The sequence below is a fragment of the Hemiscyllium ocellatum genome, chromosome 14 (genome assembly GCF_020745735.1).
Source record: "Hemiscyllium ocellatum isolate sHemOce1 chromosome 14, sHemOce1.pat.X.cur, whole genome shotgun sequence".
Taxonomy (NCBI): Eukaryota; Metazoa; Chordata; class Chondrichthyes; order Orectolobiformes; family Hemiscylliidae; genus Hemiscyllium; species Hemiscyllium ocellatum.
The window spans coordinates 65,839,855-65,856,160 of NC_083414.1; the positions used below are offsets into that span (position 1 = coordinate 65,839,855).

The 16,306-nt window shown below is 45.1% G+C and overlaps 1 pseudogene; it reads right to left on the reverse strand.

Moving 5' to 3' along the window:
* Positions 1–14,747: 14,747 nt before the first annotated feature.
* LOC132822504 (U6 spliceosomal RNA) lies at positions 14,748–14,861 on the reverse strand (annotated as a pseudogene).
* Between the last annotated feature and the right edge of the window lie 1,445 nt (positions 14,862–16,306).

Genomic DNA, 16,306 nt, shown 5'->3' on the forward strand with positions numbered 1-16,306 from the left:
AAGATAATGATCTTAACACAGTGACCAATCTAACACTGGACTGAGCCAAACAGCCCAACTATCACCAACAGGTTAGGTGAAATGGCAATGCTAAATTGTCCATAGTGTCGAGGGATGTACAGGCTAAATGGTAGATCAGCCAGGGGAAATGCGTGGTTATAGGAACTGGGCTGGGGGAATGGATCTGATGGAATGCTTTTTGGAGGGGTGGTGTGGAATTGATGGGCTGAATGGCCTGCTTCCACACTTGCATCCTATGGTTACACAGTATTCATTCTCCATTATCTGTGACAACAGGCAACAGCTGTCTCCAACAGCTCTTTGAACAAAACCATTTCCATTCTGAATTTTTCCCACTTCAACCTATGCTCCACAGGAGCTGCGTGGATGGGCAATGATTAAAAAGACACATACCTCAATACAACATGCGCTGCAAGGGGGCAGTCCTTATTTTCTTTCACGCAGCATCAATCAATGTTGGAGAGGTGAGGCTGCAAACAGTTTAGTCTTGAGTTTCAATTCCACAAGACAGAGGACTGAGAGTCTGTGTATAGTCACCCCTGAAGATGGTAGGACTGATCATTAGGCCATTGTGTGTAACCACAAGATCGTGTGATGCTTTACGATGCACACATATCTTTGAGGAACATCTTTTTTGCAGAAATTTTCTGACTCTTTAATATTCTCTTTAAATATTTAGGCTGTTTCACTGCATCTGCAGCAGACTTCATTCCGGTCTGTACATGAGGTAGCAGTGACAAGCCTTTGATTGGGATTTGCTGTAAGGAATATTCTACCTTGTATCCAATCTGTAATATATTGATCTGGGAGTGCTCGATGCTGCTATCACAGAAGGAGTGTTCCATTCCTGTCTACTCTCGGTCGAACCTATCTCATGAAGATGAAAGCTGCTTTCCTGCTCATGTTTGCATGTCATTCTGCTCCGTCATTTATGATGGTTGTTCATTCCTAGTCAAACATCTCTAAGGCAAGCAAAGAGTAGGGTCTCTTTGTGAGTCAATGGAAGTATGTAGGGCAGTGAGTAGCTAGACTGTCCACATACATTGCTGGTGGGAGGCTGCCTGAAGAACAGATCAAATTGATGGTACCTACTTGTTGCTGGAATCAAGTTTTGCCCTTCTCATTCTCCTTGATGAAAGAACCAGGAAGCAGATGAGAATGTGTACTCAGCTGAAATGCACTACCTGAAACACCACTGGAAACCGATTCAGCTGTGACTTTCAAATAAGAATTAGTGATACGCTTGAAAAAGAAGCAATAGCAAGGCTCTGAGGAAGAGGAATAGGCAAGGAATAATTTAATAGCTTCCTCAAAGAAAAGGCCCATACAAATGGGCCAAATGGCCTCCACTGCTGGGTCTTGCAATGCTGTGCACAATCACAGAATCGTTTCAACACAGAAAGAGCCCATTCAGCCCCACTGTCTCTGTACTGGCCTTCTCGCACATTCTCCCTATTTGAACAACATTCCCTTTTAAAAACCTCAATTGCATCTGAATCCAACTAGTTTTTGGGCAGAGTATTCCAGACCTGAACCACTCGATGGGTGAGGGAAAGCTCCTTGTATTTATTATTCCTTCACAAGAGGTGGGCCAGCACTGATTAACCACCCCATTTCACTTTTATGTACTTTTTTCACCAATTACGTTAAATCTGTGCACGCTCATTTCCAATCCTTCGGAAGTGGGAACAGTTTCTCTTCCTCCTGTTCTGTATGGACCCTCATGATTTGAACACCTCAATCCAATCTCCTTTTCACTTGTTCAAGCAGAATGGTGCTAACTGCTCCAACCACGCTTCATAACTGAAGGTTCCTCATTTTTCTGAATCTTTTCTGCATTCCAATGCCTTTATGTCCTTAAAGTGTGGCACCCAGAATTGGGTGAAATACTACAGACGAGGCCAAACTAATGTCTTCTACAAGTTGAACATTTACATCCTATCTTGTCCTCCTAAGCCCCTATTCAAGAACAGCTTCTTCCCACCTGTTATTAGACTTCTGTATGGACCTTTCAAATTTAATGTTGATCTCGTTCTTTGTACACAACCTCTGCAGCTGTAATATTGTGTTTCTTGCTCTGTTGCACCCGAATGCACTTTGCATGATAATACTGCATGCAAAACACAACTTTTCACTGTATTTAGGTATGTGTGACGATAATTAATCAAATCTATTAATAAGGCTTTGGATGTTCTATACTTTTATTCGCTGCTCTCTCAAACTGATTGCTTCTGTGATTTAAATACATCTATGCCGAGGAACGTTTATAACTATAAGCATGGTTGTTGAATTGATACATTCACAAACCGTTAATGCTCAATCAACCTAAGTAGCTACTGAAGAGGGCAAGACACTTGCATCATCCATCCTATACTTCTAAGAGTTCCTTTACACACTTATTGAACTTATTGATATAAGGCCCAAGCCGCAGTGGTCTGTGCAATTTGAAGTTGCACATGGAAGGAGAAAAGGAGAAGTGATCTGGCAAACAATGTCCAACACCCCTCTCATTATTCTATTTCTTGTGTTTGGCCCTCAGCAAGGTCTTGGTTTTTAAAAAAAAGCAGCAAGGAGCATTTGAATGAAACTGGATTGAAGGAATCATCTGTCACGAGGGCTTGCATCCAACACACAGCACCAGTGGTTATGGATCACAGCAATTTTCCCAGTGCCTACAGTCCTGAATGGTCCATGAGCGAATTCCAGTTATTTGGAATCCGTGAGGAGTAAAACAAGATGCATTCTCATTCCCAACTGGACAGAGAAATCACAACCACTTCCCCAGAGCTAAGCTGTTCTCCCTCACTCATTGCGCCACTAGTTACCATACCAATGACTAATGTGCAAGCCTTGAAGGTTCCTCTGCCGTTTCCTGCAACCACTTGCAGTCTGGGCTTGGCCACTGAGCACTAGACTCCCAGTAGGCAATGAAGGCCTAAAATGGGACTAAATTCCAATTCTTTCTCTATTTGTCCTTTCCATAAGGGAGATCCAAGGCTCTAATTTGAATGTTGACTCAAAAAAAAATTTGAATCCTGTTTTATACTTTCAGTCAATCTTGTCATTTCCTTCCTAAGAGAGCCCAGCATTGAGCATGGACGTTGTCATTATTTTTAATCATCTTGCTGAGGAACATACCTGAGGAAGGTGGAACTTGAACGTGGATTTTCTAGCCACCACCACTGTGCCAAACCACTCTGCATAGATGTTATGGTCAGATACTTTATCAGCTCAGCAATGAATTGGGAGTTTAGTGAAATGAGTCACCTGGGGTCAATGATGGACCAGTTTCCATTACAAACCCTAGAAAGCAGGAACTTGGATTCAAGTTCCCCTTTTACTCCTCTGCAGTCTGTCTGTCTGTCTCTCTCTCTGTCTGTCTCTCTCTCTCTCTCTCTCAACATTAACTTATGCAGTTTGCAAAGTCAGGCAGTTGTGAGATTTCCATTAACACTCTGGGTCTTCAGCACATAATATAGGCTGATGTTACCATGCAGCACCAAGGGAGTGCTATCTTATAATTGAGGCACTAAATGTTGGTCTTAACGTATCTCGCATGAGAGTGTAAAATAATAACCCATGGCACAAGTTGAAGAAGACCATGTTCGTTGTCTGTCACTCAACCAGCACCACTAAATACACCAAAAACAAGTCCTTGGTTTTTTAGCCGTTCTCACCAAACCAGCGTCTATTTGACCAACTCTTCCTGGGAAATCAGACTGGTGAGGTAATCGTATATGGTCATGTTATCATGCCATTTGGAAAAAGGATCTTTCTCATCAGCTTTCTGACGTTTCAAAGTGCCCAGATCACCAGGTGAAGTGGTCCGCTCAACTCCCAAAATACAAACAATTCTTTCATTTATGTAGTACCTTTATCATGTTTTGTCCAAAGGTGACATTAAAAATACCATGCCTGTTGTGAATGACACAAATGCGACAACCTTTTTTGGGGGAGGGGGGCGGGTAGTTGCGCCCTAGAAATATCACAAATTGTTCATCTTTAATGATATCCATTCCTGTCACAACACTCTGCCCATCAGTTTTTCCTTCCCTTGCACTTCTGTTAAGATGAAGACAGAACATGCATTTCTTAACACCTTCTGTGACCTCCAGTGGTCAGGAAGCACTTCACACTCAATTAAATACTTTTGAAGTGTAGTCCCCTATTGGGATATAGGAAAAAGCGACAGCCAATTTGTGCACAGCAAGGTCCTCCAAACGCCAATGAAGTAAATAAACATATGACTGTTTTAGTGATGTCAATTAAGTGTAGGCTAGGATGCAATGTAGAACTCCTGTGTTCTTCTGCAAAACGTGCTGTTTATTCTTTCAGATTCAACTTAGAGAGCCTTGATTTTGTATCTCATCTGAAAGCACTCCATCAGTACTGAACTGAAGCCCTAATTCAAAGGCAAGCTGTGTTATTTGCAAATGTCCATGGGTGATGTCAGAGCAGATGGTTCCCGCTATCTCAACAAACCTGAGAGAACCCAGAAACCAAAGTACTGCATCCCCTCAAAGGCAATATGTAATCTTTCACCCAGACCGAAAGGTTCCAGGTTACCCACGGTCATCCACAGCAAGTCTGTCTCACAGCAGTTTATTGAAGATATGAATTATTCCCACAGCCATGTGTGTGGTTGGGATTGAAGGTCCCCTTCTATGTAATGGCACTGCACTTTTGCAACCTGAATTGTATATTTTGTAAAATAAGACATGTATAGGACAACAAGAGAATTAACAGATCCCCAAGGTGGTATATGGCGTTACCCCTCCTGACTGGATAGCCCTATTGCACTGAGCTCTGTGATTGGTTCTCACTGTTACCAGGCAGCTGCAGGGCTTGTGATAGGCTGTCCTTTTTAGTGATGTTTGATGCTGATCTTCTGACTGGATTGTTATTTGTACTGTCTGATGATGTCATTGATGGTAGAGCATCTGATTGGATCTTCTGTGATGTAACTTGATGTCATCTGCACCAATCCGTTGATCAGAGAGGACATTAATTCTCACTAATCAAATAAAATGGCTTCCCTTTCCACTGGACCTGGTGTCTGGCTGATTTATTTTTTCCTCATTTTGAGACATTTCAGTTGTTGTCTGATTTCAGTGTAGATGCTGACGATTATGTCAGGCAATTATCTGGTCACAGCCAATTTACAAATGGCCATAAATGCCCAGCTCAGGGAAACAGATCTCAGCAACAGTGTCAAGGCCTGAACATGTTCAGACGTTCGTCCAGGAGAGTACAGTCGTGGGGGGGAGGGGGGAGCTGCAAAAGGCCCATCTCAATGCACCATTTCAAGAAGAGTTATCAGTGTTCATTGTTTGTGTTAACATATAAAGGGGGGGGGGGAAGCGATTAAACGGGACACAGCAGACTGTTGGTGTTATTGGATTTTAAATCCAATTGATATGAACACCGGGGTAAACAGTGTTCCTGAAACAGATGGGAGTACTCGGGTATATTGGCACAGTCTGAGGTACACAGGGTTCCCAGCTCAGACTGAGGTATACAGGGTTCCCAGCTCAGACTGAGGTATACAGGGTTCCCATTCCAGACTGAGGTACACAGGGTTCCCATTTCAACTGCGATACACAGGGAACCCAGCTCAGACTGGGGTCCACAGGATTCCCATTCCAGACTGAGGTACGCTTTTTATTCCCATTTCAACTGAGGTACGCAGGATTCCCAGCACAAACTGAGGTACACAGGGTTTCCAGCCCAGACTGAGGTACACAGGATTCCCATTTCAACTGAGGTACACAGGGGTCTCATTCCTGAGGTACACAGGATTCACAGTCTGAGAACCCAGCTCAGACTCAGGTACACAGGATTCCCAGCCCAGAGTGAGGTATACAGGGTTCTCATTCCAGACTGAGGTACACAGGGTTCCCATTCCAAACTGAGGTACACAGGTTTCCCCTTTCAACTGAGGTATGCAGGATTCCCATTTCAAGTGAGTTACACAGGGTTCTCATTCCACACTGAGATACACAGGGTCCCATTCCAGACTGAGGTACACAGGTTTCCCCTTTCAACTGAGGTACGCAGGATTCCCATTTCAAGTGAGGTACACAGGGTTCTCATTCCAGACTGAGATACACAGGGTCCCATTCCAGACTGAGATACACAGGGTTCCCAGCACAGACTGAGATACACAAGGTTCCCATTCCAGACTGAGATACACAGGATTCCCATCACAAACTGAGGTACACAGGGTTCCCATCTCAGACTGAAGTACACAGAGTTCCTAGCTCAGACTGAGGTATACAGGGTTCCCATTTCAACTGAGATACACAGGGTTCTCCTTTCAACTGAGATACACAGAGTTCTCATTCCAGACTGAAACACAGGTTCTCATTCCAGACTGAGGTACACAGGTTCCCATTCCAGACTGAGGTACACAGGGTTCCCAGCTCATCCTGAGGTATATAGGCTTCTCAGCCCAGACTGAGGAACACAGGATTCCCATTTCAACTGAGGTACACAGGGTTCTCATTCCTGCCCGAGGTACACAGGGTTCCCAGCCATGACTGAGGTACACAGGTTCCCAGCTCAGACTGAGGTACACAGGGTTCCCAGCTCAGTATGAGGTACACAGAATTCCCATTCCAGACTGAGGTACACAGGATTCCCATTTCAACTGAGGTACACAGGGGTCTCATTCCTGACTGAGGTACACGGGGTTCCCAGCTCAGACTCAGATACACAGGATTCCCAGCCCAGAGTGAGGTACACAAGGTTCTCATTCCAGACTGAGGTACACAGGGTTTCCATTCCTAACTGAGGTACGCAGGATTCCCATTTCAAATGAGGTACACAGGGTTCTCATTCCAGACTGAGGTACACAGGGTCCCATTCCAGACTGAGGTATACAGGGTTCCTATTCCAGACTGAGGTACACAGGGTTCCCAGCCATGACTGAGGTACACAGGTTCCCAGCTCAGACTGAGGTACACAGGGTTCCCATTACAGACTGAGGTACACAGGGTTCCCATTCCAAACTGAGGTATACAGAGTTCCCAGCACAGACTGAGATACACAAGGTTCCCATCCCAGACTGAGATACACAGGATTCCCATCACAAACTGAGGTACACAGGGTTCCCATCTCAGACTGAAGTACACAGAGTTCCTAGCTCAGACTGAGGTACACAGGGTTCCCATTTCAACTGAGATACACAGGGTTCTCATTCCATACGGAGGTACACAAGGTTCCCATTCCAAACTGAGGTATACAGAGTTCCCAGCACAGACTGAGATACACAAGGTTCCCATCCCAGACTGAGATACACAGGATTCCCATCACAAACTGAGGTACACAGGGTTCCCATCTCAGACTGAAGTACACAGAGTTCCTAGCTCAGACTGAGGTACACAGGGTTCCCATTTCAACTGAGATACACAGGGTTCTCATTCCATACGGAGGTACACAAGGTTCCCATTCCAAACTGAGGTACACAGGATTCCCATTACAGACTGAGGTACACAGGGTTCCCAGCTCATCCTGAGGAACACAGGATTCCCATTTCAACTGAGGTACACAGGGTTCTCATTCCTGACTGAGGTACACAGGGTTCCTAGCCATGACTGAGGTACACAGGTTCCCTGCTCAGACTGAGGTACACAGGGTTCCCAGCTCAGACTGAGGTACACAGTGTTCCCAGCACAGACTGAGGTACACAGGATTCCCATTTCAACTGAGGTACACAGGGTTCTCATTCCTGACTGAGGTACACAGGGTTCCTAGCCATGACTGAGGTACACAGGTTCCCTGCTCAGACTGAGGTACACAGGGTTCCCAGCTCAGACTGAGGTACACAGCGTTCCCAGCTCAGACTGAGGTACACAGGGTTCCCAGCTCAGACTGAGGTACACAGAGTTCCCAGCACAGACTGAGGTACACAGGGTTCCCATTGCAGACTGAGGTACACAGGGTACCCAGCTCAGTATGAGGGACACAGAATTCCCATTCCAGACTGAGGTACACAGGGGTCTCATTCCTGACTGAGGTACACGGGGTTCCCAGCTCAGAGTCAGGTACACAGGATTCCCAGCCCAGAGTGAGGTACACAAGGTTCTCATTCCAGACTGAGGTACACAGGGTTCCCATTCCAAACTGAGGTACACAGGATTCCCCTTTCAACTGAGGTACGCAGGATTCCCATTTCAAGTGAGGTACACAGGGTTCTCATTCCAGACTGAGGTACACAGGGTCCCATTCCAGACTGAGGTACACAGGGTTCCCATTCCAGACTGAGGTACACAGAGTTCCCAGCACAGACTGAGGTACACAGGGTTCCCATCTCAGACTGAAGTACACAGAGTTCCCAGCTCAGACTGAGGTACACAGAGTTCCCAGCACAGACTGAGGTACACAGGGTTCCCATCTCAGACTGAAGTACACAGAGTTCCTAGCTCAGATTGAGATACACAGGGTCCCATTCCAGACTGAGGTACACAGAGTTTCCAACACAGACTGAGATACACAAGGTTCCCATCCCAGACTGAGATACACAGGATTCCCATCACAGACTGAGGTACACAGGGTTCCCATCTCAGACTGAAGTACACAGAGTTCCTAGCTCAGACTGAGGTACACAGGGTTCCCATTTCAACTGAGATACACAGGGTTCTCATTCCAGACTGAGGTACACAAGGTTCCCAGCCCAAACTGAGGTACACAGGGATCCCAGCTCATCCTGAGGTACACAGGGTTCCCAGCTAAGGCTGAGGTACACAGGGTTCCCAGCTCAAACTGAGGTGCACAGGGTTCCCAGCTCAGACTGAGGTATACAGGGTTCCCATTGCAGACTGAGGTACACAGGGTTCCCAGCTCAGTATGAGGTACACAGAATTCCCATTCCAGACTGAGGTACACAGGATTTCCATTTCAACTGAGGTACACAGGGGTCTCATTCCTGACTGAGGTACACGGGGTTCCCAGCTCAGACTCAGGTACACAGGATTCCCAGCCCAGAGTGAGGTACACAGGGTTCTCATTCCAGACTGAGGTACACAGGGTTCCCATTCCAAACTGAGGTACACAGGATTCCCCTTTCAACTGAGGTACGCAGGATTCCCATTTCAAGTGAGGTACACAGGGTTCTCATTCCAGACTGAGGTACACAGGGTCCCATTCCAGACTGAGGTACACAGGGTTCCCATTCCAAACTGAGGTACACAGGATTCCCCTTTCAACTGAGGTACGCAGGATTCCCATTTCAAGTGAGGTACACAGGGTTCTCATTCCAGACTGAGGTACACAGGGTCCCATTCCAGACTGAGGTACACAGGGTTCCCATTCCAAACTGAGGTACACAGAATTCCCAGCACAGACTGAGGTACACAAGGTTCCCATCCCAGACTGAGATACACAGGGTTCCCATCTCAGACTGAAGTACACAGAGTTCCTAGCTCAGACTGAAGTGCATAGGGTTCCCAGCCCAGACTGAGGTACACAGGGTTCCCAGCTCAGACTGAGGTTCACAGGTTTCTCATTCCAGACTGAGGTACGCAGGGTTCTCATTCCTGACTGAGGTACACAAGGTTCCCAGCCCAGACTGAGGTACACAGCGTTTCCAGCTCATTTTAAGGTACACAGGATTCCCAGCACAAACCGAGGTACATGGGGTTCCCATTCCAGACTGAGGTACACAGGATTCCCATTCCAGACTGAGGTACACAAGATTTCCAGCTCAGACTGAGGTACACAGGGTTCCCAGCCCAGACAGTGGTCCACAGGGTTCCCAGCTCAGGCTGAGGTTCACAGGGTTCCCAGCTCAGTATGAGGTACACAGGATTCCCAGCTCAGACTGAGGTACGCTGGGATCCCATTTCAGACTCAGATATGCAGGATTCCCAGCTCAGCCTGCGGTACACAGAGTTCCCAGCCCAGACTGAGGTACACAGCATTCCCAGCCCAGACTGAGGTACACAGGGTTCCCGGCTCAGACTGAGGTACACAGGGTTCCCAGGTCAGACTGAGGTACACCGGATTCCCATTCCAGACTGAGGTACACAGGATTTCCATTTCAACTGATGTCCACAGTCTTCCCATTCCAGACTGAAGTACACCGGATTCCCAGCTCAGTGTGAGGTACACAGGATTTCCAGCACAAACTGAGGTACACAGGATTCCCAGCCCAGATTGGGTCCACAGGCTTCCCAGCCCAGACTGAGGTACACCGGTTTCCCAGCCCAGATTGAGGTACACAGGGTTCCCAGCTCAGACTCCAGTACACAGGGTACCCAGCACAGACTGAGGTACACAGAGTTCCCAGCTCAGACTGAGGTACACAGGGTTCCCATTCCAGACTGAGGTACACAGGATTCCCCTTTCAACTGAGGTACGCAGGATTCCCATTTCAACTGAGGTACACAGGGTTCTCATTCCAGACTGAGGTACACAGGGTTCCCAGTCCAGACTGAGGTACACAGGGTTCTCAGCTCAGGCTGAGGTACACAGGGTTCCCAGCTCATCCTGAGGTATATAGGGTTCTCAGCCCAGACTGAGGTACGCAGGATTCCCATTTCAACTGAGGTACACAGGGTTCCCATTCCAGACTGAGGTACACAGGGTTTCCAGCTCAGGCTGAAGTGCACAGGGTTCCTAGCTCAGACTGAGGTACACAGGGTTCTCAGCCCAGACTGAGGTACACAAGTTTTCCTGGTTCAGGGTTCTCCCAAAGTAAGCCACCAAATTCCTCTTCTCAGCCAGGATTGGGCTGAATGCCTGGGCTGAATATCTGGAACCACGGAGAGCTGCTGTGGATTGCCTGCACGTGCCTGATTGCACAACAAATGTTTAGGTGTGATGCCAGCTCCAGGAATGCTTGGGTATCCTGGGAGTTCCTGCAACTATGGCAAGCAGAAGAGAATTGGACTTGCATTGGATGAGGGTGTGCTAGGAGACAACTACGTGAAAATGCGCTAGGTCTTGGTAAGAGAAATCCTCCATGAAACTCAATTTGCCAAAATGTGGTGAAATTCAGCTAATCATTTCAACATCCACTCTGCCAAGTCATTTCAGGATCGCCTGTGTCTCAACAGGATCACCCTTTGTTCTCCTAAATTCCAGTGGATACAGGCCAGCTTTCTCACCCTTTCCTCACAGGATTACTCCCTCATCCCAGGTACACACAGTTCTTAAGACCATAAGAAACAGAAACAGGAGTGGGCCTTTCAGCCCCTAAGCCTGCTCTGCCTTTCAATAGGATCACGACGACCTCATATCCACCTTCCTGCCTTTTCCCTGCAACCCTTCTGATCAAGAATCTGTCGATCTCAGCCTTAAATACATACAAGGACTCTAATCCCACACTTCTCTGTGGCAAGGAGTTTCAACCCTCAGAGTAGATATCCTTCCTCATCACACCTTTTAAGTTGATGCTCCTTTATTCGGAGACTATTCCCTCAGGTCCCAGAGTCTTCCCATGGGGGGAAGCATCCTCTCAGCATTTACCCTGTCAAGCCCCTTAAGAATCCTATATGGTTAATGATAGCACCTCTCATTCTGCAAACCTCTAGTGAGTAATGCATGAGTAGGCATGGACGGATTGGATGGAAGAGTCTGTATCCAAGCTGTATAGCTCTACGACTCTAATGTACTACCTCCAAAAGCGTGGGCTCTTATCTCATGACTTACCTTTTATGAGGTACCTCGTCAAATGCCTTCTGAAAATCTAAATACAACACATTCCTCTATACACTCCATTTGTGACTTGCTCTAAATTCTTTAATAAATTAGTCAGTTACTTTGGCATCTTTCCTTTTTATATATATCAGTTTTTGAATTCCTCACTAGTTGTCTCATTGTTTATTGTCTCTCTCTTTATTATCTTTTTACTTCTTTGCTGGATTCTGCATTATTCCCACTCACTGACTGGCTATCACTGGCTTTTGCCTTCATATATGCTTTTTCTTTCAACTTTATATTCTCCTTAAATTTCTTGGTTAATCATTGTTGGTTTATCCCTCTCTTAGAATCTTTCCTCCTTACTGGGATGTATTTCTGCTGAGAGTCATGAATTACCTCCTTCAATGTCCACCACTGCTTGCTTAATGCCATTCATAGAAGCATAAAATCCGTAGAGTGTGGAAACAGACCATTTGACCCATTAAGTTCACACCGACCCTCCGAAGAGCATACCATTCAGATCACCCCCTGCATTTCCTGCGGCTAATCCACCTAGCCCGCACATCCCTGGACACTACAGGACAATTTAGCATTGCCAATCCACTTAAACTATGGACTATCCCTGATAATCTATCTGCCCACTTCACTAACTCTCTCCTCATTTCATTGTAATTCCTTTTACTTAAATTAAAAACAGTTCTTTCTGAGCCAAGTTTCTCACTCTTAAATTGAATATTAGGTTCTGTTATGTTATGATCACCACTTCCTAGGGGATCTTTTATTCAGAGGTCATTTAATAAACTTGTCACATTACCCATTACCACTTCCAAGATTATCTGTTTCCTAGTTGGCTCCATGACATGTTGCTCTAGGGAACTTTCCCGAGTACACTATGTGACTGAGTTAGTGTAGCTACCCTTTCCAACGTGATTAACTCAATCAACATGAAGATTAAAGTAACCCATAATTATTACTCCACTCTTTTTAAATGCTCCTATAATTTGTTGATTTATATCCTTGGGGGCCTATACATTACTCCTACTAAAGGTTTCTTTCCCTTGCTGTTTTTTTAACTCCACTGAAATGGACTCTACATCATCCAAGCCTAGGTAATCTCTCTCAACTGTCCTCATTTCATTTCTTATTAACAGGGCTACCCCATCAACTTTTCCATCCCTCCTGTGTCTCTCGTGTCAAACATCCCTGGATGTTTAGATTCTGGTTGTAATCCCCTTGTAACCATATCTCCATAATGGCTATGACGTCATCCTTAACCCCTTTCCTCGTATTTGTCCTCTTGCCCTTGATTACCTTTGCATTTTACTGTACTTTCTTTTATTGCCATCTTTCTCTCAGTTTCCCTCAGCACCCTGCTTAGGTTCCCATTCCCCTGCCACCCCGACCACATTAGCAAATACTTTCCTTCGGACATCAGTCCTGATTCCGCCCAGCTGTGTCCATCCAGTTTTTATTGGTCCCACCTCCCCCAGAACTGGTCTTAATATCCCAAGAATTTGAGATCTTCCCCCTCATACTATCTTTCCAGCTGCAAATTCGTCCAGTATATCCTGCTATTTCTACTCTGACTGGCATTTAACTCTGGCAGTAATCCTGAGATCACTGAGGTTCTAGTTTTCCACTGACTTCCTAATTCCCTACAATTAGCTTTAGGATATCATTTTTTTTCACCTAAGTTTGGGTACCCATGTTACCAAGACCACTGGCTGTTCACCCTTCCCCTCCAGAATGTCCTGTAGCCACTCTAAGACATCCTTGACCCTAGCACCAGGAAAGCAACATACCAACTTGGAGTCTTGTTTGTGGTCATAGAAACACTTATCTATTTCTTTTATAACTGAATGTGACTATTGCACTTCCACACTATCTCCTTCGCGTTCTCTCCCGTGCAGCAGAACGAATCATGGGGTAATGAATTTGGCTGTTACTGGTTTCCCCTGAAAAGCCATTTCCCGTTAACAGCATCTAAAGTACTATATCTGTTTAACACTGGGTGTTCCTGCACCACTGCTTAGTTCTTACACTGCCTGGTGGCCATGACTTACCCTTTTGGACTAAACCTCTCTTAAAATCAAATAATCCCAATTACTTTGTGGCCCTTCTACTCTCGACCTTGTCAAAACAGTATATAGGAGAAAGTGAGGACTGCAAATGCTGGAGATCAGAGCTGAAAATATATTGCTGGAAAAGCACAGCAGATCAGGCAGCATCCAAGGAGCAGGAGAATCGATGTTTTGGGCATGAGCCCTTCTTCAGGAATCTACAGTATTTAGAAAACAGTATATAGCCTGTACAAACTTTAAATGATAAAATAATGAGTTTACAAACTCTAAGCAATAGTATTAATCCAGATACTCATTGTCTAGCCTCACCCAATCAGCAGATTCCACTTGCCTTATGATACTTTATTATCCTGATGTCACTTCAACTGTTCAGTGCCTGGATTGAGTGAAGATAATATTGGGCAGCTCCTTCAAACACTTTCCTGCAGCTCCTTGCCACATTCACTCCCTTTCTCTGATCTCCGACGGTCTGTACTGTAGGTGTTTCTTAAGGTTGTACTTGCCCCTTTATGCTCCAAATTTATTTCCAAGACCTTACTTTTACATTAAAAAGCAGAAAGTTCTCACCAATGACAGAAAACAAGGGACTGACCACCCCCTCTTTCATCTAACTCCCTGTTTCTTTAAACTCCAGTTACTCTCTAATAACAAAACTCCAGATCAGGCAATGTAGTACTGAACCTTCTACAAACAGCTCCTAACCCATTTTACATTTTCTAATCTACCTGTTCAGAGATATTATGACACACCCCTGGAGCTTGAAGGAAAAAATGAGGACTGCAAATGCTGGAGGTCAGAGTCAAAGAGTGTGTTGCTGGAAAAGCACAGCCAGTCAGGCAGCATCCGAGGAGCAGGAGAATCAACATTTCGGGCATAAGCCCTTCACACCACACTTTTTGACTGTGGAGCTTGAACCCAAGTCTCCTAGTTCAGAGGTAGAGACACTACTACTGCACCATAGGAGTTCTCAATACATTTATATCCTTTCTTAAATAAGAAGACAAAATCTGTGCACAGTATTCTTGATGTGGGTCTGTCATCCTTGAGCAGAGGCCATGCTAATTGTCTAAGTATTAGTCCAATTATAGTATATGTGCTGCCTAATACTGTGTACACTCATTAACAGTCTCACACCTCATCTGTTCTCTGGATCTGAGTGTGAATAGCACCACCCAATGTGATGAAGTCACACAGAGTCAGTCTGACAGTTGATGACAAGACATTGGAAGTTTTTAGCTGCAGATCTAATACCACTACTCCAATTAACCTTTATATCATTTACAGCAAAGCAAGAAATTTCTTATTGTTTACTCAACTCTAGGTTCAGTAAGACCAAAGAGGTAGAATGCCCTCATCCACATGATTATTTTTCCTTCATTATTGATCATTATGCACAGTATATTCTGGGCTACCACAAAGCAACCACTGGAACACTGTGAACAGTTTTGGGCCATTGCTGTATGTATACCCACAATGATATTAGGATAACATTCCAGGATTTTGATCCTCCACTCCTTGAAAGAATGGCGGTATAGTTCCATGATTTGGAGGAGCCCATGTTGGACTGGTATGGGCAAAGTTAAAATTCACATAACACTAGGTTATAGTCCAACAGGTTTATTTCAAAGCACTAGCTTTTGGAATGCTGCTTCATCATCAACGCTGTGTTCAGTGCTCTGAAAGCTCGTGCTTCCAAATAAACCTGTTGGACTATAACCTGGTGTTGTGTGATTTTTAACTTTGATATATTTCCAAATCAGGATGGCGAGTGGCTTGGAGGGGAACTTTTGAGTTGTGGTGTTCCCATGTACTCTGTCCTTCTCATGGGTTTGGAAGGTGCTGTCTTAGGATGCTTGGTGATTTTTTTTGCAATGCATCTTGTACATAGTACACAATGCTGCTACTGAGCGTTGGTGGTGGAGGGAATTGATCTTTATGGATGTGGTGCCAATCAAATGGCCACTTTATCAGAATCATATAGCACAGTACTGCAAAGTTGGGTAGAGTAATTATAAATTGGGAAGAAGCAAGTTAGAGTTTGGTGTTTGTAAAAGTGTAAAATGCTGTGATGGGGGGGGGGTGTGCAGGAAAATATTGTGTGGTCCCTTTAAAAGATGGTGTCTTTTTCTGTGCTGAGAGATTAAATTGGGTGTCTGTGAGCAGCAGCTTGAGTTTGCAAGGATACAGAGAGCCTGGACTAAAACATCTGTATCAAAAGGCTGCACAGTTAGCAGACCAAGCAGCAGTTTTACCAAAACAACAGGTTTGAATTTAGTCAATCAATTTGAACCAGGCCTTTAGATACCAAAAACTATTAAATTTAAATCTGATGGTTTTGACAACATAAGACCAATCCTATTATAATAAACATTGATATGTCATCAAGGGTATAAAAGAAGGGGACAGTTGGAAAAAGTCTCAGAGGGCTAATTGCCATCTGTCAAAGTTAACAGCCCTCAGCTCTCAAGGCAGAATCGCTCACTCTCACAGTCATCTATGTCTTAGAGGAAGCACCACCTAAATAATAATGGTACCAATGATACAGAAGATGTTCCTGACAG